Below are 26,311 nucleotides of genomic sequence, written 5' to 3'. Positions count from 1 at the left end.
GAGACCTGGGTGTCATGGTACATCAGTCATTGAAAGTTGGCATGCAGGTACAGCAGGTGGTGAAGAAGGCAAATGGCATGTTGGCCTTCATAGCGAGGGGATTTGAGTATCGGAGCAGGGAAGTCTTACTACAGTCGTACAGCGCCTTGGTGAGGCCATACCTGGAATATTGTGTTCAGTTTTGGTCGCCTAGTCTGAGGAAGGACATTCTTGCTATTGAGGGAGTGCAGCGAAGGTTCACCAGATTGATTCCTGGGATAGCAGGACTGACATATGAGGAGAGACTGGATCGACTGGGCCTATATTCACTGGAGTTTAGAAGGATGAGAGGGGATCTCATAGAAACATAAAAAATTCTGACGGGACTGGACAGGTTAGATGCAGGAAGAATGTTCCCGATGTTGGGGAAGTCCAGAACCAGGGTTCACAGTCTTTAGATCCGAGCTGAGGAGAAACTTCTTCACTCAGAGAGTGGTTAACCTATGGAATTCTCTACCACAGAGAGTTGTTGATGCCAGTTCATTAGATATAGTCAAAAGGGAGTTAGATATGGCCCTTATGGCTAAAAGGACCAAGGGATTTGGAGAGAAAGCAGGAAAGGGGTACTGAGGTGAATGATCAGCCTTGATCTGATTGAATGGTGGTGCAGGTTCGAAGGGCCGAATGGCCTACTCCTGCACCTATTTTCTATGTTTCTATGTTTCCATGTTTGCAGATGACATTAAGCTGGGTGGCAGTGCAAGTTGTGAGGAGGATGCTAAGAGGCTGCAGGGTGACTTGGACAGGTTAGGTGAATGGGCAAATGCATGGCAGATGCAGTATAATGTGGATAAATGTGAGGTTATCCACTTTGGTGGCAAAAACAGGAAGGCAGATTATTATCTGAATGGTGACAGATTAGTAAAAGTGGAGGTGCAACGTGACCTGGGTGTCATGGTACTTCAGTCATTGAAGGTCGGTATGCAGGTACAGCAGGCAGTAAAGAAAGCAAATGACATGCTGGCCTTCATAGTGAGAGGATTTGAGTATATGAGCAGGGAGGTCTTACTGCAGTTGTACAGGGTCTTGGTGAGACCACACCTTGAGTATTGTGTGCAGTTTCGGTCTCCTAATCTGAGGAAGGACGGGCTTGCTATTGAGGGACTGCAGCGAAGGTTCACCAGACTAATTCCCGGGATGGCAGGACTGACATATGAGGAAAGACTGGATCGGCTAGGCTTATACTCACTGGAATTTAGAAGAATGAGAGGGGATCTCATAGAAACATAACATTTTGACAGGACTGGACAGGTTAGATGCAGGAAGAATGTTCCCAGTGTTGGGGAAATCCAGAACGAGGGTTCAAAGTGGTACGGATAAGTCGTATAGAACTGAGATGAGGAGAAACCTTTTCACCCAGAGAGTTATGAACATGTGGAATTCTCTGCCACAGAAAGTTGCTGATTCTAGTTCGTTGGACATATTCAAAAGGGAGTTCGATGTGGCCCTTACGGTTAAAGAGATCAGGGAGTATGGCGCGAAGGCAGGGGTGGGATCAAAGGGCCGAATGGCCTGATCCTGCACCTATTTTCTATGTTTCTATGTATCAGATCATAACTACTGCTGCCATTTTTAATGGGCAGAATGTGCTGGTAATGATTCTGCTGTTGCCATGTACAGCTCCTCCAGACCCATCTGCTGTAGTAATCGCTCAGTTGGAGCAGTATTTTAACACAGTCTTATGTCTACGGATTTGTTGGACTTCCTGAAACTCACTATTGAAAGCAAGATGAGAACACAATGCCACTTGAGGGGTTTGATTAAAATTCATGAAATACTCAGTACACACAGCTACTTTGTTACCTATTACTGGGCAAGGGCTTGTTCACAGTTCCTTTGCTGAAATTTTTATTTCAGCATTTGGGAGAATGTCACAAAAAGATACATGATGGTTGGCACCTTGGCTGCCTTAGATTGATCTCAGATGAGGAGCAATATAGCAACAGAGAGCAGAGCAAGGCACTACTCATAGAACAGAGTGTACAGGCAGAGGCTGAGCTTCCCTGACATGTCGGAAGAGCTCAGGTTGTTGCGTCAGGTGGTGGTAGACATCCACAGTCGCCTAGAAGAAGACTTACTCCCTGTTGGAGCTGGTGGCTATGTGTTACCAGCGGCCACAGATATTTTACCTCCAGATCCTTCCACGGCTGTCGGAGAAATATCCAGGATCTCCCAGTCATCAGCACACAAATGCATAAGGCTGATGAGTTGTTAGTCAGGGCCGACAATTATGTGAACACTTTGCCTGCGATGATGGCAGTCAAAATGAGCAGGCGCTTGGGCTTGCCTCTCTGGCTGGCTTTAGCTGGTGCAGGGCATCACCAATTGCACAGTTGTGACAATCCAGTAAACCTAAATCAACCAGGAGTATTTATCAACCGCAAAGGGCTTCATTCCATCAATGTTCAGTTGGTGTGTCAAATTGTGTTTGGTTACGCTCTGTAAGGACTGGAAGCATCAAACCCCCAAGGATTTATTGGACATTGTCTGGACATCACGCTTAATATTTTTCTCACCACAGAAAGAAAGCTGGAAGCTGTTTGTGGGAGAGGTCCAGGTGCGGCTCCATGTTGGACTTAGAATGATGGGCAGGGAGTCTGGAATGACAATGGCCAACATAAGGCAGGAGGTGGTCTAATGGAGTCCATTGTTAGGCAAGGTGACCTCGTCAATCAGTGATCGGACCAATTACCGGGATGAGTTACCAGCATAATAGAGAGCCATTAAGCCCAGACTGCCTGGAAGCGAAAACCCATCACGGGACTCAAATACAGGAAGCCTCGAAAACAAGGAACTTTATTGGGTAAAAGCAGAAGACATACCCACAGGAAACCTTGAAACAAAGGCCAAAGGAAGACACACTCACAGGAAACCTCAACAGCAATGACCCAGGAAGGGCAAACAGACTTGGATATAAAAAGGTGGCCGTGTGGCCATCTCTCTCTCTCTCTCTCGTCTCACTGCTTCGCCCCTACAAGAATCCAACCCTCCGTATTGGGACGGAGAGAAGAAACCGGAAGAGACATCTTTTCATCAGGAAAAAAAAGCGTAAGCTCGTGAAATTGGTGAATATTTCTGTACACACATCTTTTAAGATCACAGCCACGGTGTGAGGGGGTATCATGCGTTCTCCCAACCAAATTCTTGGGGGTTTACAGGGGCAATGTTTTATACGTGGGTACTTCGCGTTAGGGGCCTGTTAGACAGCCACACTGTATATTGTACTGCATTTGTTTGTATTACACACCAGGGTGTGTGTGGTTTTACTGGGTGCAGGTGTGTGTTTAGCTTTAATAAAGCATTGCCGGTTGAGACCGAGGTATTTGTCCGTGACTCATTCATCTGTTCAATTCAGTAATCACTCCCAGATCTAAAACTAGTGTAACAGGATGTGCGTAAAATATTAAGGCCAAGAGATCAGCAATGGGGGCTAGGATTTCCTCATATATCTTTGGAAAAGTTAACGTAACACAACAGTGGGTACTAGACCTTTTGCAGGCGGAGAGTCCGGAGGACAAGGCTGCTGAGTGGACAGGGAGTAAGGGGCATAGAAAGGCAAAGGAAAAGGCCATCTGGCTCCTGTGTCTGCAGAAGCAAGTCCAACTGCTTAGCGAGCAGGTTGGTAGGCTTAGGGCAGAGCTCAAAGAGTCCGAGGAGCAGTCAGCCACAAGGGCCATGGTAGGAACGAGGCTTTTAGATGAGTTGAGCGAAGAAAAGCAGGAGAGGCACACTTAGGAGGAAACCTCTCGTAACAAAAGGGAGTACCTGCAGTGTCAGGTAACAGAGGCCACGCTCAATGAGCAGGTCGCACGGGAGGATATCGCTCGTCTAGCGGGTAAGTAAATGGGCTGAAGGGGCAACTGAAGGATATTAAGACAGCTTACAGGATAGCTAGCAGTAGGGGGTTTGAGAGTGGGAATCATGGGCCCTGCCAAGCAAAAATCCAAAGCTTGACTCAAGCTCTTGCCAAAGCCAAAGGCATGGTTTGCTTGATGACTGGGAAGAGGAAGGAGAAGATAGCGAGGATTGGGGGCAGGGTAGGGACGTCCGACCACCGCTTGAAGGGCCAAAGAGACCCATGCATCCCATACGGCAGCAGAAGTACGGTGCGCCCATAGACAGCCAAAGTCAGGGGGCACTGCAAAGCGATTTTGTGGTCCCATCCACAACCCCACAGCTGCAAAATATGATTTCAGGGGTGCCCAAGCTTACCAACGAAGGAGACCCATCGGTCCACTTCACGGAGGTGGAACAGGTGGGAGGGATTAATGGGTGTAACGAAGCAGAGGTTCACAAGCTGCTATTGTTTTCCCTGGAGGGCAAGACATATCAGGCCTAACTGCTGCCGAAAGCAAGAGGGGGCAGGGAACCATAGAGGGCTTAAAGGAGGAAATCTGAAGAGCCTTGGTTCACATCCAAGGCAGTCCCTTCTCCAGGGTGGAAGGGATGCTGCAACTGGTTGGGGAAGCATCCCAGGCTTTTATGGACCGGATCTGGTCGGTCTATAATAAAGCCGGTCATGGATTGCTGGACCGAGCACAGTTGTAGGGGGAGTCAAGGAACCATTGGCTCAGGACCCTAGTGTCAAAGAGTTTGCCCTGAGAACTGGTTTGACCCTGAGAATCTCCAGAACACGGAGGCCGATGTGCTCTGTTGTGTATAGAAGAACTCCACTAGGCTGAGTACTGTGAGCTAAACTTAGTGTGACCTTAGTCTTCTTTATTACAACTCCAGAGTGCTTAAACAACCTGGCAGCCAACCTTTTATACTGGCCCTGCACGTGTGTGCAGGTGACCATTAGGACTCCAACAGTCACGTCCTCTGGTGGCAAGTATTACATAGTTACATACATAACATCCCTCCCCCCCCACCCCCCAAAGTCTTCGGTACAAGTTATTTACAAGTTGAGGCGATCCGGAGCCCTTCGCTCCCTAGTTGATCATCGAAGTTCAAACCTTGGTGTGTGTGAGTTGACTGGACCATTGCTGCACTGCACCGTGGCTGGTCTGATTGGACTGTCAGGAATGGTGGGTTCATCCTCATGATTGACAGCAAGGTCGATTGCTAGTTGGGTGTGTATTGATGGATCGTCGATGGTGATGTCCTCTTCAAGTCGTTCCTGGTTGTCAGTAAATCGCAATTTGGTCTGATTCTGCACGTTTGGCCATTTAACAGTTTGATTATAAACACCCTATTTCTTTCCTCGGCAAAACAGTGCCAGCAACCCACTTGGGACCATGACCATAATTCAGGACAAACACAGGGTCTTAACTTCAATGTCACGTGAAACAGCCGCGCAATCGCGGTACATGTTCGGCCGGTGTCGCCGGCTTTCCACGTGATCATTAAGATCCGGGTGGACTAGGGAGAGCCTGGTTTTGAGGGCTCTCTTCATTAACAATTCTGCCGGGTGAACCCCGGTGAGCGAGTGGGTTCGCATCTGGTAACTGAGCAGAATACGAGACAGGTGGGTCTGCAGGGAGCCGTCCGTCACGCATTTAATTTCCTGTGTCATTGTTTGGACTGTCCACTCCACTTGACCGTTGGATGCCGACTTAAACGGAGCAGCCCTGACATGTTTGATGGGTCATAAACTCGTTATATTCCGAGCTGATGAAACACGGTCCATTGTTGCTGACAAGGAGGTCGGGCAAGCCATAGGTGGATAATATGGCCCAGAGGCTTTCAATGGTGGCTGTGGACGTATTGGATGACATGGTTACACATTCAATCCATTTGGAGTAAGCGTCCACAACTACTAAAAACACCTTTCCTAGAAAGGGGCTGGCAAAATCTATGTGGATTCTGGACCACGGTTTGGAGGGCCATGACCACAGACTCAGTGGAGCCTCCCTTGGTGCATTGCTCAGTTGCAAGCAAGTGTTGCACTGATGCACGCATGACTCTAAGTCCGAGTCAATGCCAGGCCACCAAACATGTGACCTGGCAATTGCCTTCATCATGACTATGCCTGGGTGGGTACTGTGTAGGTCGCGTATAAACATTTCCCTGCCTTTTTTTGGTAAAACCACGCGATTACCCCATAAGAGACAAACCGACTGGATGGACATTTCATCTTTGCGTCGGTGAAACGGCTTAATTTCATCTTGCATTTCCCCGGGAACAGCCGACCAGTTCCCTTTGGGACGCAACTCTTTACTAATGATAGCACAGGATTCTGGCTGGTCCAGGTTCTGATCTGGCGAGCTCTCAAAAGCATTCATGACCAGTAGCAAGTCTGCAGGCTGTGCCATTTCAACCCCAGTGGTGGGTAATGGTAGCCAGCTGAGAGCATCAGCACAGTTTTCAGTGCCTGGTCTATGGCGGATAACAGTCAAAAGCGGATAATGTTAGTGCCCATCTTTGGATGCGGGACGAAGCATTGGTATTTATACCTTTGCTCTCTGAAAACAGCGAAATGAGCAGCTTGTGGTCAGTTTCAAGCTCTAACCGAAGTCCAAATAGGTATTGGTGCATTTTCTTAACCCCATATACACATGTTAACACCTCTTTCTTGACCATACTATAGGCTCTCTCAGCCTTAGACAGATTTCTAGATGCGTATGCAACCGGTTGGCGGTTGCCCGATACATTGGTTTGCTGTAACACATAGCCGACCCCGTACGATGACGCATCACAAGCTAAATATTTACATGGGTCATAGTGTACGTAATTTATTTGAACATAGCAGGTTCCTGTCCTTCTCAAAGGCTGTGTCTTGAGATTTGCCCCAAACCCAGTCGTCGCTCTTACATAACAACATGTGCAAAGGCTCTAACAACGTGCTCAACCCGGGTAGAGAGTTACCGAAATAGTTGAGGAGTCGCAGAAATGAACGCAGCTCCGTCACATTCTGTGGTCTGGGTGCATTCTTGATGGCCTCTGTCTTTGAGTCCGTGGGCCTGATGCCGCCAGCTGCAATCTTTCTCCCCCAAAATTCGACTTCTGGTACCAGGAAAACACACTTGGAACGTTTCTCGATGGTGTCACGACCAGTGATCGCGATATCGTCTTGAAACACAACGATGGTGGAAAATGGTGCAGCCGAGTGAATCCCGAAAGGGCACCTGTGGCATATAAACAGCCCTTTGTGTGTGTTGATGCACGTCAGTCTTTTCGAAGATTCAACCAGCTCCTGTGTCATGTAGGCGGAGGTTAGGTCCAACTTGGTGAATGACTTCCCCTCTGCTAACGTTGCGAACAGGTCATCCGCCTTGGGCAGCAGATACTGGTGCTGTAGTGAAACTCGGTTAATCGTTACCTTGTAGTCTCCGCAGATTCTGACCATGCCATCGCTTTTCAACACCGGAACAATTGGACTGGCCCACTCGTTGAACTCAACTGGTGATATGATTCATTCGCATTGGAGTCTGTCCAGTATAATCTCGACTTTCTCCCCCATCATGTACGGAACTACCCGAGCCTTGTGATGGATGAGCCGTGCATCGGGGCCCAGATGGATGTGTATCTTGGCACCTGTGAAGTTGCCAATGCCTGGTTCAAAAAGCGAGGGAAACTTGCTCAGCACTTGAGCACACGAGGCATCATCCACTGAAGATAGTGCTTTGATGTCGTTCCAATTCCATGTAATCTTTTCTAGCCAGCTTCTGCCAAACAGCAGTGGGCCATTGCCTGGAACAATCCACAAAGATACGTCATGCACAGCTCCATCATACGATACCTTCACTGCCACACTTCTAATGACTTGTATAAGTTCTTTGGTGTAGGTACGCAACTTTGCATTAATCGGGCTCTGTTTGGGCCTTTGTGCTTTATTGCCCTACAGTTTCTTGAAAGCCTTCTGGCTCATTATTGACTGACTTTCACCTGTGTCCAACTCCATGGATACTGGAACTCCATTTAATTTGACTTTCAGGCATTATAGGAGGACTCTTGGAATTGCCTGTGCTGCATGATCTGTGGTGGATCGATCATCCTCTGCCACGTGGTGTGTTGCAGCACATTTGCACATTCGCTGGAGGTGCCAGCATTGTGCAGCCTTTGCACACGTAGTGCTTGAATCGACATTGATGGGTCGTATGATTACCCCCGCAGCCCCAACACGGTGCTAATGGACTCACATTCACCCCCGATGGCGGACTCTGAGTCATCACAGGTCTTGCAGCCGCAGACATATAGGCCCTGCCATATGCAGTGCGGCCTGCTAGCATGCCTGGGCGATTGCAATGGCCCTGCTCAGGACCAGGGTTTCAGCAGCCAGCAGCTTTTGAGGAATGACCTCGTGGCTGATGCCCAGCATGAAAAACTCCTGCAGCATTTGCCCCAACGCAGCTCCAAAATCGCAAGGTCCCGCGAGGCGTCTCAGGTTGGCGACATAATCCGCCACGTCCTGGCCCCTGGAGCGATGGTGTGTGTAAAAACAATATCTGGCCATGAGGATACTCTCCTTCGGCTTGAGGTGGTCCCGAACCAGCGTGCACAACTCTGTATATTCCTTCTCTGTTGGTTTTGTTGGTGCAAGCAGATTCTTTATGAGGCCGTATATTTTAGGCACACAGACGGTGAGGAGAACCGCCCTGCGCTTGGCCGTGTTAGTGTCTCCTTCCAGCTTGTTGGCCACGAAGTACTGGTTGAGACGCTTGACGAAGGCTTCCCAATCATCACCCTCTACGAATCTCTCTAATATTCCAACGGCAGCCATGGTTGCGTGAAGGTTCGTATTCTGTTACTCGCCGCCAATTGTTGTGTATAGAACTCCATGAGGCTGAGTATTGTGAGATAAACTTAGTGTGACCTTTGTCTTCTTTATTACAACTCCAGAGTGCCTAAACAACATGGCAGCCAACCTTTTATACTGGCCCTGCACGTGTGTGCAGGTGACCATTAGGACTCCAACAGTCATGCCCTCTGGTGGCAAGTATTACATAGTTACTTACATAACATGCTTCGTCACATGAGTCTGGCATTTAAGGCAGGCATGGAGGAGGAGGTCAAACCAGTTAAAGGAAAGGTTCATGAGTTAAAGGTCAGTGAGGGTAGTAAAAAGGAATGGCGCCAGAAAGGAGGTAGCTCAGAGAGGGCTAGGACATGTTTCGGATGTGGGAAGACAGGACACTGGAGGAGAGACTGCCCGGCGACGAGGAGGGGACAAGGCAAAGGGTATCCTCCAGTGTCTAAGACAAAACCTGTCGAGGCGAAGGGACCGACCCCGGAACAAGTTGATGTTTTGGTGGCCGCCCTTCATACAGCTTTTGTGCCAGAGCAGGGAAGGGTAAACACTTCCGTGAGCAGGGAAATCCCGATCGCTCGGGTAATCCCACCACCCTGACTAGCGTGCACCCAGCCTGAGTACCTGTGTTTGCTTATATACGATGAGTGGAGTAGACCATGTGTGAAGATGGGGGTGGAGAGGGTAGTGGGGTAGTGATTGTTGGACACTGGGGCTTCCAGCACGGTGATTCATGCAAATGATCTGACTACCTCACCTTTGTCTAGCAAGGTTCCACACAGTCTAGTGGGATTCACAGGGAACAAACAGGCGGGGTCGATTTTCAGGCCGCTAGCCATCCACGCAAAATGGAAATGCATCCTGCTGAAAGGGGAGCAGCCGGGATCAGGAGTCCTCGGGGCCGACTGTATGTTAGCCCACAGAATCATAGTGGATTTAAGGAATCACTGCCTTTGGGGAGCAATGGGTTCCAATAAGGAGGAAGAAGTTGTAGTGATCCCAAGGAAGGGAGAGGGTAAAGGCACAGTATGCACAATGAAGCTGAAGGGTAGTTACGACCTAGAGCAATTGGTCAATAATACCCCAGCCGAGTACCAGGCTTATGTGCAGGACAATCTCGCATTGTTCGCCACACACAAACACGACTGCGGTAGGGTGACGGCAGTAAAAGTCAGGGTACAAGGAGACCACATGTCCCAACGGCAGAAACAGTATAATTTCCCCAGGGAGGCAGAGGCTGACTTAGAGTCAGCACTAGGATCCCTGGTAGCCCAGGAGGTGTTGAAGCACATAGCCACACACGTGAACTCTCCACTTTGGCCGGTTCAGAAATCGGACCAGTCATGGAGGGCCATCATGGACTATTGGGTGCTCAACAAGAACATCCCAGCTTGTGCGCCCACTGTCGTGGCCATAGCCGACCTGATAGGGAGCATTCCAGCATCCATGACCACATTCACGGTGCTGGATATATCGAATGGGTTCTGGTCAATTCCCCTCAAAAGAGAGGACCAGTACTACAAGTTCGCATTCACATTTAAAGGTCAACAGTATACCTGGACGTGCCTTCCCCAGGGTTTCCACAACAGCCCCTCCATTTTTCACAAGTGTATGGCCAACAGTTTAAAGGATTTCAGCAGGCCCCAGCAGTTGGTGCAGTATGCAGACGATTTGCTTCTCTTCTCTGACAAGGAGGAGGAGCATGGTCTGCTGCTGGCCGAGCTGCTGGAGCTGTTGAAGGACACTGGGTTCAAGGTCAATCCCAAGAAAGCTCAGATCGGTCAGAGGGAAGTCAAATTACTCGGGCTGACGTAGAAACATAGAAACATAGAAAATAGGTGCAGGAGTAGGCCATTCGGTCCTTCGAGCCTGCACCACCATTCACCTCAATACCCCAAAAATGTTTCTTCCCCTCAGGGAATTGAACCCTGGTCTCCCACGTGACAGACAGGAATACTCTCCACTATACTAACGAGGAATGGAGGGCTAGGGAAAGGGTTATAGATGAGGCTAAACAGAAGGTGTTGCAGGAGTTACCAGCCCCTACAACCGTGATGGGGGTGAGATCCTTCCTGGGGCTCATGGGGTACAGTAGGAACTTTATTGAGGACTATGCTGTCATGGCAGCCTCTCTACTTCGGCTCCTCCACAAGGGAGTCGGATGGGACTGGAATGAGAACTGCACGGCCACATTCAATCACCTCAAGGGAGAACTGCAGACGGCACCCGCACTAGGGGCGATTAATGGTGGCGAGGATTTCTTTTTAGAAGTAGCAGCCAGCGGGGACAGTTTGAACGCGGTGCTGCTCCAGGAGCAAACTGAGGCCCGTGGTGTACTCCTCAAGAGTGCTTACAGATGTAGAACGGGGATACTCCAATTGCGAGAGGCATCTCCTTGTCATGCATTGGGCTGTGAATCACTCGCAGCTCTTCATGGGGTCATCCCAGATCATTCTACTAACCCACCATACCCCCACTCAAATGTTATTAGATGGGAGGATAAAGGACAGCACAGTGAGCAGTGCTCGCATTGCTCACTGGACTTTATTGCTCTCACAGATGAATCTGAGAGTGCAAGGCCTATGTGAGCCCAAGCTGGCAGCAAACATGATCTATGCAGGGATGGCTCATAAGTGTTCGGTAGAGGGAGTATGGGATGTAGACATAGGATTTCGGGCCGGGTTACACTCCACGGGTCGTGAAATATATGCCGGTGGTAGCAGGGGAGCATTTCACTGGATGTGGGATTGATGACCTGACGGCAGGCATTGCAAGAGCACCTTGAGCACTCAGCACGCCGAACTGTCAGTGGTGGTGTACGTCGTTACCCACGCCAACGAGTTCCCGACCCCATACACCACCTGCTCGGACTCCATGTTCACATGCAATTCGTGCACTGAATACTTGGCTATCTGGTCTTGTCGCGGTTTCACATCCGCAGACGGGAAGCCCTTAACAACCAAACCACTGTTGCAAAGGATCTTAGAGGCCATAGAAACCCAAGGAAGCCATTACATTCATAAAGTAAAGGCCCATTCCAAGACAGAGCCCAGAGGGGAAGGCAACCAAAAGGCTGATGAGTTAGCCAAGGAGGGAGCCAAAACAGGAGAGTTTTGGGACCCATACAGGTCCAGCCCAGTAGCAGCAATCCGGGACAAAGGGGAGGACAAAGGGAGTGTAGGGATAGAGTTGGCCCCGGACTTGAGGAAAGTCCAGGCACAGGATCCCATCCTCAAGGTTGTCCTGGAACAGCTGGCTCGGGGAGAAAAGGTAGAAGGCTCGTTCGGGGTAGAGGGCATTACTTTAAAGGAGAGAATGCTTTTCAGGTGAGATCAGTGGGCGGTTCCAGAATAGCACCAGAGGGAATTCCTCCAGTTAGCCCATGGGGGCCCAGGAGCGGGACACCCAGGGCCGGAGACTACCTGGCAAAGAGTAGAACAGGCAGGGTGGTGGCCGCAACTGAGGGAGGATGTCCGCGATTTTTGCGCAGACTGTCTGGTGTGCGCAGCGAACAACCCCGATCCCCAGAAAAGAAAGGTTCCCATGGGACACACGAGAAGGGTAGAGGGACCATGGCTGTCGGTACAGATCGATTACATCGGGCCATTGCCCACCGCAAAGTGGGGTTACAAGTACTGTTTGATCCTAGTGGACGTTTTATCGAAGTGGGTTGAAGCCTTCCCTTGTCGCTCAGCCACGGCTTTGGCAATGGTAAGGAAAGTGTTCTCTAGGTAGGGACTGCCGCAGATCGTGGAGTCCGACCAGGGGAGCCACTTCACAGGGCAGGTCATGCAGGCTACCTTGAAAGTGCGAGGGCTAGAAGGGAAATGGCATGTGGCTCACAACCCACAGTCATCGGGGGTTGTGGAGCGACTTAATTGGACCATCAAAGAAAGGCTGTGGAAAGAAACAGGACAGTTCCTGAAAAAGTGGGTTGAGGTCCTGCCGTTTGTCCTGATGGGGGCCAGAGCTAGTCTCTCCAGAAGCACAGGGTATTCCCCGCATGAGCTCATGAATGGTAGGATCATGCGCACGCCCACCCATGTTCTGGCGCCGGTTCTCACAGCGGGGCAGATGAGAGAGGTTAACCGGGACAAGTTTGTCAAGAATCTGTTCGAGCACTTGAAACAGTTTCATTGGCAAGCTGCCAGTAACATGGGGAAGCAGCACCGGAGCAATCGGTTGTTGCTCGAGCCCCGGAGAACCCACGAGTGGAAGGCAGGGGATCAGGTCATGGTCCGCAATTACGCTCGGGTGGGCACGTTTAAGCCTTTGTACGTGGGACCCTACAGCATCGTAGATAAGGCCAGTTCCATAGTGCTTCCAAAGCACACAAAATGTTTCCATGTGAACCAGTGCAAGTTGTTTAACCTGGGGGGAAGAGCGAGAAACAGAAAGAAGCACCATGCGCTGTAAACAGCATGGTGGACGCGGGTCTTCCTCCCATAGTTTGGGACAGTGAGGAGAGGAGCCCGTGGTGGTGGTGGTTAAGAGGAGTAGCAGGATCCCACGGGCGAGAACGCCGTGGTCGCCTCCTTACACGCCGCCAAGGTGCTGTAAAAGGCCCAGGGTCATAGAGACCTAGCGGGGCCACACAGAGACAGGTGACGGTGCATATAGTTTCCTTCTCAGTTTCGTGTTTTACAGAGTGTGTTTTGATGAAGCCAGACCTGTGGAGGTATACCCTCTCACAGAAAGGTTGTTGTTTCTTTGTATCTCCACAGGAAGCTGAGAGAAAGATGGAGACAACCCTGGTAATCGTTCTTTGGAGCTTGGCTGGAACAGGGTACAGCTGGAGGGGGGACAGCGAGTTGTCCTTTCTCTACGGATGTACTGGGGGAATGGACCCACCATGACATAGTGGGGTGGGACAGGGGACATGGACGGGATGGCAGCCTACTTCCATGAGGGAAGGTGGCCAGGGTGGCTGGGGTCAAATTCGACGAAATACTGCATACAGTGTCCCAGACTGAAGGTCACAGCCACACGGGTTGGAGTGATCGAGGGCAAGCGCGTATGCTTGAAATGCAAGGGACACATTCCCCTGGGACGGTGGTGGTGGCTCAGGAAGTTGAGTCAGGACACGGGGAAACAGGCAGTGGACTAGGAACGACTGGGGAATAATACATAACGATAGATCACGGGGTCAAAGGGAGGAGTGGAAGTGTGCTGGGACAAGTGGTGGAAGGAGGAACGGGGAATTTGTGTGTGTATGTGGGGGTCGGAGCAGATCTGCCCAGCAGGTGTGCTGATTGTCTTTGAGGCAATGGCAGGACGCCAGGGCTGGGATCAGATGGGATCGGAGTATGGACCCCTGCATGATCCCAGACCTTCCCAACACAATAAATGCCACTGAACTTGTAGCACACAAGAAGAAGCCCCTGCCCACAGTTCCACTAGTACAGACGACAGAAGTTAGGTGTCCAGCCACCACACCAGGCCCAGGGAATGGTTTAGTTTTAATCCCGACTGGCAATGTTTCCAGGGGGTGCATTACGCAGTTGCATCGGTCATTTTAAACCTAACCGGGGTACATCTGCCCGAGTGGTGTCCAAAAGAAACTGAGCAGCTGTATGAGGCGCTCATTAAAGAAATGTTCTGCCAGTTCTTTGAACTCAGTTACGGGGATGTGAGTCAGGAAAGATTGTACGATATGGGAGTGAGGGATAACGTTGGTCTGGGTAGGCAGAGGCGAGGAGTGCTCAATGATGTCACTATGATGTTTAACGTGAGTACATCTCTCATCAATAGCATGGACGACGTGCAGCTGCAGATGCAGGTTAGCGGTTTAAAGGACCAGCTGCAGAAAATCCTGGGGGAAGGGAACGCGGTGGTAGGGTCGGAGTTAGAGGAGAACCAGGTGATGACTGTCCATTTAAAGGAGGTTATAGCAGAGCTGGAGATACGTGCAAAGATTGTAAATGCATTAATACAGGAGGACAGGAATGCCTCGGCACAGGCAGCGCGAAATGAAGTGTTGTACGGTGCCTGGTTGCTGAGTGAGGGGCGCAGTAATTTAGTGGACCTCCAGCACGGTCGCATCCCGTCATGGATCAGCAACGGCACCTTGCAGCGTTCAGCCTGTACAGTCATTCGATAAGCCCATGTTAGCTCCGTCCAGCCTCCGAAGCCTACCCAGTCGCAGTGAATTGCGGTTGGTCCAACGACACAATCATGGGGATAGTGTTGCGTATGCCGGTAATGGGCGGGACATCACAACCAGCGCCGGTATACAGGGTGGAGAACATTGGGGTCATACGGGAAAGGGTGCACGTGCGGTATCATGCGGTCCCACCATTTGTTATAAAGTGGAAGCACACCATGACCGGCACTGACCTCAAGGAGTGCCAGAGCAGGGGTGCACACATCATATTGTGTCCCCAGCATTTGAACGTGTTTGATCGGCCAGAGTGTGGGCTTGAATCCAAGAGTCGAGAGCTTATCAACTGCACCATGGAGGTGAGGGCCCAGAGCCATGTTCCACCTCAGGTAGCATATGCGTGCAATGGGACATACTGCTAACCACGAGTGTGGACTGATATCGAGTGCACCGGGACACTTGGTGTCCGGTCACCGACAGCACTTTCTGCTTCAAACCCCACGCCGAAGTTCAACTGGCACAGGAACGTATTATCCCGATCCCAGAGCCATCCACATTATGGTTAACGACATGATCCCGAACCTGCAACAGTACATTAGCCAGTTCGGGTATCAGATTCCTTTTCTGCCGGAACACCTAACAACATTATTAAAGGCCGTCGAGCTATCCCAAAAACATTTCACACTGGAACAGACAAACCGGGACACAGGGGAAAGAATGAAAGGGATACCTGGTGGGACCTTGGTATAAGTGTGGAGATTCCTCTGTGGATCCGGATATGCTCACATGCTCTCGTCACTGTACAGTTTTTGATTGTGATATATCTGTTGTGTATGTCTTGTAAAAAGAGAAGTCAGGCACTCCGGAGTCGAAGGGAGGCCGTAGTTAATGAACCTTGATGTAACTTTCTGTATCTAATATGTCCTTACTATACAGTATAAATGCATACGAGGCCCATACTTGAGAGAAGGTCACTCTGTGACCAGTAACCTTTATTAGCCAGCACTGAAGTGAAGAAGGTGGGTGGAGCTTCCTCTTTTATAACTGAAAGTCCAGGTTAGGAATGTTTCCCACAAGTTCACCACCTAGTGGACAGTGTTCTCACAGTGTATAACTTAGGTCAGTTTATACATGGATTACAATGACAGTTGAATACATGACATCACCTCCCCCCCAAAGTCTTATTGGGATCACAGGTTGAGTCTCTCTGATGGTTTACGCTCCCTTGCAGATCGCCTGAGTTGGGGCTCCAGATTTTGGGCGCTGGCCTGAGTGTCTGCTGTTTGCGGTGCCTCAGGCCTGTCCGGACTGCCCACAGTGATTGGGCTCTCCTCCACTTGGTTCTGGTGCTCTGTCACCTGTGGTGGAGTGAACTCTACATCGTGTTCTTCCTCTGCTTCTTCTATGGGGTTGCTGAACCTCCTTTTTGTTTGATCCACATGTTTGCGGCAGATTTGTCCATTGGTAAGCTTAACTACCAGAATCCTATTCCCCTCTTTGGCAATCACAGTGCCTGCTAGCCATTTGGGCCCTGCAGCGTAGTTGAGGACAAAGACAGGGTCATTGACATCAATACATCGTGCCCTCGCATTCCCGTCATGGTAGTCACATTGTGACCGGCGCCTGCTCTCAACAATTTCTTTCATGGTGGGGTGTATGAGGGATAACCTGGTTTGAGCATCCTTTTCATTAGCAGCTCTGCGGGTGTAACCCCCGTGAGCGCGTGTGGTCGGGATCTATTGGCCAACAGGAGGCACGATAAGCGGCTTTGTAGGGAACCCCCTTGGATTCTGAGCATCCCCTGTTTGATTAGAAACATAGAAAATAGGTGCAGGAGTAGGCCATTCGGCCCTTCTAGCCTGCACCGCCATTCAATGAGTTCATGGCTGAACATGCAACTTCAGTACCCCATTCCTGCTTTCTCAGCATACCCCTTGATTCCCCTAGTAGTAAGGACTTCATCTAACTCCTTTTTGAATATATTTAGTGAATTGGCCTCAACAACTTTCTGTGGTAGAGAATTCCACAGGTTCACCACTCTCTGGGTGAAGAAATTCCTCCTCATCTCGGTCCTAAATGGCTTCCCCCTTATCCTTAGACTGTGTCCCCTGGTTCTGGACTTCCCCAACATTGGGAACATTCTTCCTGCATCTAACCTGTCTAACCCCGTCAGAATTTTAAACGTTTCTATGAGGTCCCCTCTCATTCTTCTGAACTCCAGTGAATACAAGCCCAGTTGATCCAGTCTTTCTTGATAGGTCAGTCCCGCCATCCCGGGAATCAGTCTGGTGAACCTTCGCTGCACTCCCTCAATAGCAAGAATGTCCTTCCTCAGGTTAGGAGACCAAAACTGTACACAATACTCCAGGTGTGGCCTCACCACGGCCCTGTACAATTGTAGCAACACCTCCCTGCCCCTGTACTCAAATCCCCTCGCTATGAAGGCCAACATGCCATTTGCTTTCTTAACCGCCTGCTGTACCTGCATGCCAACCTTCAATGACTGATGTACCATGACACCCAGGTCTCGCTGCACCTCCCCTTTTCCTAATCTGTCACCATTCAGATAATAGTCTGTCTCTCTGTTTTTACCACCAAAGTGGATAACCTCACATTTATCCACATTATACTTCATCTGCCATGCATTTGCCCACTCACCTAACCTATCCAAGTCGCTCTGCAGCTTCATAGCATCCTCCTCGCAGCTCACACTGCCACCCAACTTAGTGTCATCCGCAAATTTGGAGATACTACATTTAATCCCCTCGTCTAAATCATTAATGTACAGTGTAAACAGCTGGGGCCCCAGCACAGAACCTTGCGGTACCCCACTAGTCACTGCCTGCCATTCTGAAAAGTCCCCATTTACTCCTACTCTTTGCTTCCTGTCTGACAACCAGTTCTCAATCCATGTCAGCACACTACCCCCAATCCCACTTTGCACATTAATCTCTTGTGTGGGACCTTCTGAAAGTCCAAATATACCACATCAACTGGTTCTCCCTTGTCCACTCTACTGGAAACATCCTCAAAAAATTCCAGAAGATTTGTCAAGCATGATTTCCCTTTCACAAATCCATGCTGACTTGGACCTATCATATTACCTCTTTCCAAATGCACTGCTATGACATCCTTAATAATTGATTCCATCATTTTACCCACTACCGATGTCAGGCTGACCGGTCTATAATTCCCTGTTTTCTCTCTCCCTCCTTTTTTAAAAAGTGGGGTTACATTGGCTACCCTCCACTCCATAGGAACTGATCCAGATTCAATTGAATGTTGGAAAATGACTGTCAATGCATCCACTATTTCCAAGGCCACCTCCTTAAGTACTCTGGGATGCAGTCCATCAGGCCCTGGGGATTTATCGGCCTTCAATCCCATCAATTTCCCCAACACAATTTCCCGACTAATAAGGATTTCCCTCAGTTCCTCCTCCTTACTAGACCCTCCGAACCCTTTTATATCCGGAAGGTTGTTTGTGTCCTCCTCAGTGAATACCGAACCAAAGTACTTGTTCAATTGGTCCGCCATTTCTTTGTTCCCCATTATGACTTCCCTGATTCTGACTGCAGGGGACCTATGTTTGTCTTTACTAACCTTTTTCTCTTTACATATCTATAGAAACTTTTGCAATCCATCTTAATGTTCCCTGCAAGCTTCTTCTCGTACTCCATTTTCCCTGCCCTAATCAAACCCTTTGTCCTCCTCTGCTGAGTTCTAAATTTCTCCCAGTCCCCGGGTTCGCTGCTATTTCTGGCCAATTTGTATGCCACTTCCTTGGCTTTAATGCTATCCCTGATTTCACTTGATAGCCACGGTTATTTGCACTGCTCGTTCCACCTGGCCGTTTGAGGCCGGATTGAACGGTGCCATTCTGACATGGTTGATACCATTTCCTGCCATGAAGTCCTGGACTTCAATGCTTGTAAAGCATGGGCCATTGTCGCTGACCAAGACGTCAGGTCATGGGTGGCGAACATTGCCCGTTGACTTTCTGTCGTGGCAGAGGATGTGCTTGAATTAAGAATGTCACACTCGATCCATTTGGAGTAGGCGCCTACTACAACCAAAAACATTTTTCCCATGAAAGGACCTGCGTAGTCCACATGGATGCGTGACCATGGCTTGGCGGGCCAGAATCAGGGGCTAAGGGGGGCTTCCCTGGGCACACGTGTTGCACCTGCGAACAAAGTTCCAGGTCTGCATCTATCCCTGGCCACCAAACATGTGACCTGGCAATTGCCTTCATCATGACAATGCCCGGGTGCTCATTGTGGAGTTCTCTGATGAACACCTCTCTGCCCATCTGGGGCATGACTACTTGGTTTCCCCATCGTAGGCAATCAGCCTGAATCGAGAGTTCATCCTTGCGCCTGTGAAATGGTTTCACTTCCTCAGGGCATGCCCCGTACGTGGCTGCCCAATCCCCAATCATGACACATCTCTTGACTAAAGACAGTAGCGGGTCTCTATTTGTCCGGACTTTGATCTGATGGGCTGTCACAGGTGAGTCTTTGCTTTCGAAAGCTTCAACAGCCATGACCATCTCAACAGCATGCTCGGTTGTCCCCTCGATGGTGGCTAGTGGGAGCCTGCTGAGTGCATCGGCGCAGTTTTCAGTGCCCGGACTGTGTCGAATTGTATAGTCATAGGCAGCTAACGTGAGTGCCCACCTCTGTATGCGGGCCGTGCATTTGCATTTATTGCCTTGTTGTCGGCCAAAAGAGACGTTAGGGGTTTGTGATCTGTCTCCAGCTCAAATTTCCTGCCAAACAGGTACTGGTGCATTTTTTTTTTATCGCATATACACATGCAAGCGCTTCCTTTTCTACCATCCTGTAGCCCCTTTCTGCCTGGGACAGATTTTTGGAGGCATAAGCTACCGGCTGTAGCTGACCCTTGGCATTAACCTGCTGCAACACACACCCGACACCATAGGACGATGCAGGAGAAACAAGACACAGAACACAGATTGACTGCAGATGAATTTGGGAAGGAAGAGGAGGAAGATGTAGAAGATGAGGAGGAGGAAGGTAATGATGGCAATACAGCACCAGTTGCTCACATTGCTACCAGGGATGTCCTTACTAATGCAAGTTTCATTTAGGGACCACCAGTGTACCGATGTCAGAACCCCATGCAATGGCTAGTCTTCTGGCCCCCAAAATGCCACTGATACAAGGCAGTCCTGCAAACAACCAACCACATCCTCCCATTAGTTCCTGTAAATTCATGTCTTCCCATTCATCATCAAGCAAGTTAAAAGACAAGTTGCCACCCAAAAACCAAGAATGGACAAGACAAGTGGTGATAAGTATTATATTTAAGTGATTCTACCAGAGAGCGTAAACTTCACAACATAACGACCTGGAAATCTTGGTCGGCTGCTTCCCGTGGGCAATCGAGTAAAAAGTTAAAAAAGATGCGCACTTAGCTGTTCCTGCTGCGCCTACGAGAAATCCTGGTCCTGAGGCCTCTACTCACTGCACATCGGAGCGCCTGCACGTCGGACGTCCGTAAGCTGGAGCTGCAGTCACATGGCTCTGGGCAGCCAATCAAGGTATAGTATTTTCTTATTCATAATAATGGTAACTCCATAAGTTAGACTTCTCATTGTTGTATTATGATTGAGAAACAGCCCCCAAACACCCAAAACATTAATAAAAAATAGAAAAAGTACACCATATATTCAACATTAATTTAAATTAAAGTTATTTATGTCAAAAAATATATATTTTTCCAATTTAAAAAAAAGTTTTTTTAATCATGGTTTAAAATAAACTTACCTTAGTGGGCAGGGTTTTTAAACAATAAAATGTGTTTTTAAAATTCTATTTTATTATGTTTTTGTGTGTTTTAAAACTCTTAAGCCTGTAAAAGTAGGCTATGTGTCTGCTTTTATCAGGCGCAAGAGTTTTCAGGACATCCGCTGGGCAAGATATGGGTAAATATCGCAATCTTTCCCATGCGAATGTCCTGGCTGTGGGAATGGGAAGGATCTGACAAGGTGGAGCATTGTGCACTGAAAACCGGCAATTGCGATGCCTTCCCGGGCCCATACACACTCAGTACGGACCGAGAGGCCGGGATTTCCAGGCCAACCTTTTGCCACACACCCATGTACATAGCCTTGGTTAATTACAAAGCTTTACTCTTCTATTTCCTACGCTCCTATGTGGTGCAAGCCCTGTGGCTTCAGCAAAGGTAGAGGCAGGCTGCTCAGATCCCTTCTCTGACTGCTGAGATGCTCTTGTCCGATGACCTCTGGGTTTTGGAGCCTGTGAGGGCGCTGCCAAAAGCTGCTCCGCCTGCAGCAGTGTAAGCGCAGACTCAGCCATCAAGAGGGCGTGGGAACAGGTGAGAAGTGAAAGCAATTTGAGCGGAGTCTCCACTTCCCTGTCCCCTTTTACTATCATCCCTCTTATGGGCCAGTCGTACTTCACTGCTACCATTCTGTTGGAGAGCAGCTGGCTGAAGATCAGTGAGACACTGTCAGGCCAAGACTGAGGTATCTGTCATTCTAAGTAAAGTAACAGACATCTTGGCATCCAGAATGTGCACGGCCTTGGTCAAGGTGTGCGTGGACTCATTTGATTGCTGCAATTGATGTTCCTCGGAGTTTGCCACGCTATTCATGCAACAAGACATCATTGCAAAGCCCTACAACATCATTCCACTTATGCTTGAGGCAGAGCCCTCCATTCTCTCTGCAATTGTGGACAGTGTGCTTAGAAAGCTGTCAGTACATCGCAGATGTTCTGGTGCTCCTCAATGATTATCCTTTTCATCCGTGTCTCCCGGGGTACAGCATCTGTGTCCAGCTGAGCAGAGCTTGGCGAGGGCTGTGGACTCTCACAGCTGTCCTTATCACCACTGTCTGTTCTTGCTCACTGGTGAATTGTGAGTCACCAGCTGAAAATCCAACTATCTGACTAACTGGTCCCACTGAAGTGCAACTATCTGAACTGGTGCATGGTAAGCATGAGTCCTGTGATGGATCTCCTCTGAGGATTCAACATCCACGAGGTCCATGGACACCTGCTGCAGACGTGAAGGCACTGGCAGAGATGAAAGATATGAATTAGTACTGGCAAGGCAAGAATGTTGCAACTTATCATTGCGAAGATGATCATATTTCACGCTCTGCTGAAATCAAGTCAACATGACTGAGTGTTGTATGATTTGTTGTGGATTATATTTGATTCTGTCACCAGGTAGCTAAGAGGTCCCCATCTCCCCACCTCCGATGACCAAGGATACCACTGATCTCTAGTGCTTTGTCCTCTGCAGTTGTCAGTTTTGAGATTTGAGGAAGCCCACCTCAGGTCCTCTCCCTCTCCCTTTTGTTTTGCGCTCTCTTCTGCAGCGGGGGAAAGAACAGACTTATGGGTGACTGTGATGGCATGTGATCACCTGATGGATACACTGCAATTGATGAGGCTGACAATCAAGGAGAGGCATTAAATTGCCTAAGGATGAGGGTGAGTGGCAGTGGTGAATGGATAGATGGGGACATGAGAAAGTGCATAGACAGAGAATGATGGGTGTGCTTGCAAGGTAAGTAGGTGTGAGGAGTGATGTGGTGGAGTAGGCTTGACAAGCCAGAGTTGGGGGGGCGGCGTGTGATTTTGCACAGCTGGATGTAGGTGAATGTGCAACTGTACTCACCTTTTCTGACCTGCTTAGGTCACTAAAGTGCTTCCTGCACTGAATCCAGGAGCATGGCATAATGCTCCTGCTGCTCTCTTCCTGGGCCACCTCCAGCAATGCCTTCTTTGTGGCAACAGCAGGCTTTTTCCTCTCATTGCTGGGAAAGAGTGTCAGCTGTGGCTCAGTGGGTAGCCCACTTGCCTCTGAGTCAGAAGGTTGTGGGTTTCAATCCTACTCCAGAGACTTGAGCATGTAAATTTAGGATAACATTCCAGTGCAGTGCTGAGGGATGAGATGTTAAACCAAGGCCCTCTCTGCTCTCTTAGGTGGATTTAAAATATGTCCTGGCACTATTTCAAAGCAGTGGAGTTAACCCTGGTATCCTGCCAAATATTTATCCCTCAATCAACATAACAAAAACAAATTATCTGGTCATTATCACATTGTTGTTTGTGGGAGCTTGCTGTGTGCAACTTGGCTGCTGCGTTTCCTACATTACAACAGTCACTACACTCCAATTGGCTGTAAAGTGCTTTGAGACTTCTGGTGGTGTGAAAGACGCTATATAAATGCAAGTCTTTCTTTTAAGTGTCTCCTCATTGCCCCCAGGAGTACATCAAGGGAGGCGTCATTAAAGCAGGGTACAGCCTTTGACCACTGGTTGTGGAGAGGCAATAGCGCAAGATGCCAAAGTCAGAAGACAAAATAGCATGGGTTAGGGCCAGGACAGTTTGCAGAGATATGATGGGGTGAAGAAGGATCTGCATACAAAGATGAGCATTTTGAATTGATCATCATCATCATCATCATAGGCAGTCCCTCGCAATTGAGGAAGACTTGCTTCCACTCTAAGAGTGAGTTCTTAAGTGATTGTACAGTCCAATACAGGAATTACAGTCTCTGTCACAGGTGGGACAGACAGTGATTGAAGGAAAGAGTGGGTGGGGAGTCTGATTTGCAGAATGCTCCTTCCGCTGTCTGCGCTTGTTTTCTGCATGCTCTCGGTGACGTGACTCGCGGTGCTCAGCGCCCTCCCGGATGCTCTTCTTCCACTTAGGGCAGATTCATTTTAAGGACAGGAACCAGTGAAGCTTGATGAGCACAGAGGTGATGGGTAAGTGGGAATTAGTGCACGACAGGATGTGAGAAGCAGAGATCTGGACAATTTGGAAATTATGCAAGTTGGAGCTTGGTAAACAACATGGATGGCATTGGAGAAGTGGAGGACTTTGGAGAAGGGTTAAAAAGGTTGTGATTCAGAAACTCTTGACAACTGAGGGAACATCAAAGTGAATGGGGGCTTGCATAGGTATTTAGGAAAGGCCATGAAGCATTGCTAATTGGGACTAAATGACGCAAAGCCCACAGACTACACAGCTTTTTCTCATCAAATCCAAGGTAACAGAGCAACAGATCATATAGTGTTGGATTACCTCGAAAACAAGGTCACGGGTCAGTGGTTAAATGGAGATGCCTGGAGGCATTCAGAGAAAAAAGTGTAAAATCAAAGAAACCATGGGCTGGAATTTACAATGGTTTCTGGGCGGTATTGGCCATTGTAGGCGGTAATCAGGTGAGTGAAAATGTCCTTATCTGAGTTACGCCGGCAGTTTCGATGTACCGCTGGGGAGCGGACCGCCTGCGTGCACCATCCTCGGATCGCCCTGGCACGATATTTGGCTGGGCGGTGACCCGTAGGTAAGTTTTTAAATAACACCCACAAGGATCAGCGGAGCTGGGCAGTAGGCGAGTAGCTCTTCAAGAAAAAGGTTAGTAATTGTTTTTTAACAAATTATTATTTAAATGTGTTGTGGTGATTTAGTTTTAAAGGGCTCAAGTTTCGGATGTCCTCCTAGAACGGCACACACCGAGAGGCCCCCCTATTTTTTAGAATAAAAAAAGCGGCTAAAACTTACTTTGCGATTTTCCGTGTCCCGCAGACCAATTTCACAGTCAACGCAGTGCAACACAAGTAGCAGTGGAGTCCGCGCGCGTGCTCAGTAGCTCCTGTCCCTCTCAGTGCGCCGTGTCTCCGGGCGACCCTATCCCTGGCTGGAAGGAACGTCGCGCTGTTTGCCGCCCCTATCCTGGGCCGAGTGTCCTGCCTGCCTCACTGTCCCTCGTCTCGCCTTGTCGCCATTCCCCTTACCTCCCCGGTGGCGTGTGCCGCCCGACCAGCACCTCTTCGGCGGCAGGGCCTGTCCGAACTCCTCCTCAATGGCAGGCCCCGCCCGACCAGCACCTCTTCGGCGGCAGGGCCTGTCCGAACTCCTCCTCAATGGCAGGCCCCGCCCGACCAGCACCTCTTCGGCGGCAGGGCCCGCCCGAACTCCTCCTCAATGGCAGGCCCCGCCCGACCAGCACCTCTTCGGCAGCGGGGCCTGTCCGAACTCCTCCCCGGTGGCACGCGCCGCCCGAACTGCAGCTCTTCGGCGGCGGGGCCTGTCCGAACTCCTCCCCGGTGGCACGCGCCGCCCGAACTGCAGCTCTTCGGTGGTGGGCCCCGCCCAAACTCCTCCCCGGTGGCACGCCCCGCCGGAACTGAAGCTCTTTGGTGGTGCGCCCGCCCAAACTGCACCTCTTCGACGGCGGGGCCCGCCCGAGCACGTCTTCGGTGGCGAGCCCTGCCCAAACTGCACCTCTTCGGCGGCGGGGCCTGCCCAACCAGCTCTTCGGCAGTCTGTTAGAGGGCTCCCGGTGCTGCAGTAGGTGAGTAGAAACTTTTAATTTTTTATTTATTGATTGATTATTTTTATTTATTTTTTTTTATTTTTGATTGTGTTGATTGATTGATTGGTTAATTTATTGATTTATTCATCATTTATTATTGATGATGGCTCTTTATCGATAACAGTGAATTTTTTAATGCTTTGTAAATCCCCTAACTTCCCTCTAACTTCCCTTCCCCCCCACCTCTCACTACCTGCGCCTAATTTCTAAAGTGTAGACAAGGTTTTTCTGAGGGTAGAAAAATCGACTATTACTCCGTTCTGTTAGTTTGGAGTAAGTTTTCGCTGCCTAAACTTGTAAAACAGGTGTAAGTGGCTGGTAACGCTCCCTTTTGAAAAAAAAAACTGTACTAAAACGAAACTATTCTAAGTAACTAGAACTGGAGCAAACTAAATGCCGAGAATTATGATTTCTAAGATACTCCATGCTAAACTAGATGCTCCAAAAAAATAGGAGCACCTCAAGCCGAAACTTAGGCCCAAAGTGTCTTGGGAATGTTTTTTGAATTTTTAGCTGATGTTTTTGGAAAAATTATTTTTATTGTTTTTCTGGTGTTCGACCCAACCCGCAGCCTCAAGGGTAAATTTTTATTGGTTGTTTGTGTTTTTTGCCCAATTTGTTTACGAACCAACCAATCGACCCTAAATTGCACTTTTTCGCTGGAATGGGGGTGCAAGGCCCATGTTTTTCGCTCAGCAGATTTTTTTATTTTTGGGGGAAGTTTTCACCAGCGATAATCTTCCCAGTCTGAACGGTTTTTGGGTGGCGATTGGGCGCTGGCAGACTGATAGGAAATTCTAGCTGCTGGAGCCAGAGGCCATGAACCCGGACAAGCTAATCTGTATTTCTTGTTCATAGAGCAGGGCAAGCAACTGCATTATAAAAACCCTCAGTCAACAAAATTGTCTCTAAAGGTAATAAAAGCTCTATTTCGCTCAACTGTCTAGCCCAATCACCATTATATGGGCAGAGCATGCTCGCACATTCAAACACTATAAAATTCCTTTGATCCTTATCCTATAAATCTGTCCCATCACATGTACATGAATACCTTTTTAAAAATAATTCTCAAAATCAGTTTAACCAAAAGCAGTCGA

General features: G+C 49.1%; 1 long non-coding RNA gene across 1 annotated transcript in view; it reads right to left on the bottom strand.

Moving 5' to 3' along the window:
* Window positions 1-24,640, bottom strand: part of LOC139230713 (uncharacterized) — a 62,503-nt gene extending 37,863 nt beyond the window's left edge. Inside the window, exons 1-2 of the long non-coding RNA XR_011587964.1 lie at window positions 24,401-24,640; window positions 20,265-20,377 (exon numbers count right to left, since the gene is read on the bottom strand). This is a non-coding gene — a long non-coding RNA (uncharacterized lncRNA). The remainder of the gene's footprint in view (window positions 1-20,264; window positions 20,378-24,400) is intronic.
* Between the last annotated feature and the right edge of the window lie 1,671 nt (window positions 24,641-26,311).

Source organism: Pristiophorus japonicus, chromosome 2, assembly GCF_044704955.1.
Source record: "Pristiophorus japonicus isolate sPriJap1 chromosome 2, sPriJap1.hap1, whole genome shotgun sequence".
Classification (NCBI taxonomy): Eukaryota; Metazoa; Chordata; class Chondrichthyes; family Pristiophoridae; genus Pristiophorus; species Pristiophorus japonicus.
Note: the sequence above shows the minus strand (reverse complement) of the source record. Positions and strands in the feature narration are given on the sequence as shown.